Consider the following 2061-nt stretch of genomic DNA (forward strand, 5'->3'; position numbering starts at 1 on the left):
TCCCTTTATCGGATTTGGTCCCTCTTTGCTCTTGAGCTTAATTTAGCAAATAAATTGATTCAATCATTTGAGTATCAAAAAGAGGAACTCAAGGCACTTAGCCCACATATATTCACTAGACATTAAAGTCACATAAGTACGAATTCATGAATCGACTCAACACACAAAGCCTTCAACATGCTTACTCATGGCGAACAACACAACCTCTTAGGTACTCATTCATGGGCCGATTATGCATGTTGATGTTGAGGCCAATTACATGTTTAATACCACACATGCATGGCACACATTTTACTAGCTAATGCTTTACATATTGTAGCTCAATACACATCTATCATTTGCTTCATAATCAAAACACAATCACATGAAAATACATACTTTGAGGTAGTATATATGTCATTCCAACACATCATGTGCAAACATATATATACATATAGGTGCATGGCCGAATCTCAAGGGGTTCATACCCATCCAAACACAATTTTTTTACCAATCAAGTAACAAGCATAAATCATGCTAATGAATGCACCATGGCCGAATACATCACAACCATACCCTTTTAACTTTGGTCATGGTTAAACAAAGAATTCAATGTCCTACTCAAGAATACTAAAAAGAAATTTCAAGAGTAGTCAATCCATCATTACATGCATCATCAACAAGCTTCACATTTAGCATGCAATGGCTTTAACACAATATCAACCTTGGCCAAATACCATTTTCATGGCATAACAAGGATTTGAACCATGGCTAACATGCACATCAAGTTAGCAACCAAAACAAGCATGAACCTCATGACACAACCTCAAACATACCTTAATCTTGATGCAATTATAGCGAATCTCCTTCTAGTTCTCTTCTAAACCAAGCATGAAGCAAAAATCCTTCCTTTTTCCTTAGTATTTTCGCCAAAGAAGAGAAAATGGATGAACAAAATTTTTTCCTTTCCTCCTCTACAACTCACGGCAATGGGGAGAAGATACCACACTCACACACTTTTTTTTTTTCATTCTTTACTTACCCATACTCTTTATTTTATCATTTCTCCCTAATGCATCAAGAAAACATGTTTCATGACATGTTTAACCCATACACCCTTGTCATGGCCGGCCACTACATGTTGGGGGGGGGAAATTTGACATGCAAATCCGTTATTTTTGCATGCATTATCAACAAGTCATCACACATTTCCCCATCACACTTTCAAAGTTTACTACTAGGTCCTTTCTAGTGAAATTTACCTTTATAACTCTAAATTGAAACATCAGAAATGTCACACACAAACTAACACATATCATAGGCATCAAAATAAATTTTAAATTATTTTTATGCCTCGGTTTTGTGGTCCCGAAACCACATCCCGACTAGGGTCAATTTTGGGCTGTCACAACTCTCCCCCACTTAAGAAATTTTTGTCCCCGAAAATCTTACCGGTAAATAGGTTTGGGTAACGCTCTTTTATAGAGCTCTTGGGTTCCCAAGTAGCTTCTTCCATCCCGTGTTTGAGCCATAACACTTTTACTAACGGAACCCTTTTGTTTCGCAACTCCTTCACTTCACGAGCTAGGATACGAATCGGTTTTCTTCATAACTCATATCGGATTGAATTTCAACCTCGATGGACTAATTACGTGCGATGGATCGGATCTATAGCGTCGAAGCATCGAAACATGAAAGACATCGTGAATCTTTTTCGAGTTCGAGGGCAAAATCAAACGATATGCAAGCTGGACCGACTCTCGGATATCTCATATGGCCCAATGAACCTCGGACTCAATTTGCCTTTACGACCAAATCGAGTATCTTTTTCCAAGGCGAAACTTTAAGAAACACTTTATCTCCCACGATACTCGATGTCTTTTCGTTTGAGATCCGTGTACGACTTTCGACGATCGGAGGCTATCTTGATTTTCACGGATCACTTTCACTTTCGTTCAGATCTTTAATCAAGTCCACCCGAAAATTTTGCTTTCACCGAGCTCCGTCCAACACAATGGTGTACGACATTTACGCCCGCACAAGGCCTCGTAAGGTGCCATCTTAATACTTGATTGAAAACTA

This window comes from Gossypium arboreum, chromosome 9 (assembly GCF_025698485.1).
Source record: "Gossypium arboreum isolate Shixiya-1 chromosome 9, ASM2569848v2, whole genome shotgun sequence".
Classification (NCBI taxonomy): Eukaryota; Viridiplantae; Streptophyta; class Magnoliopsida; order Malvales; family Malvaceae; genus Gossypium; species Gossypium arboreum.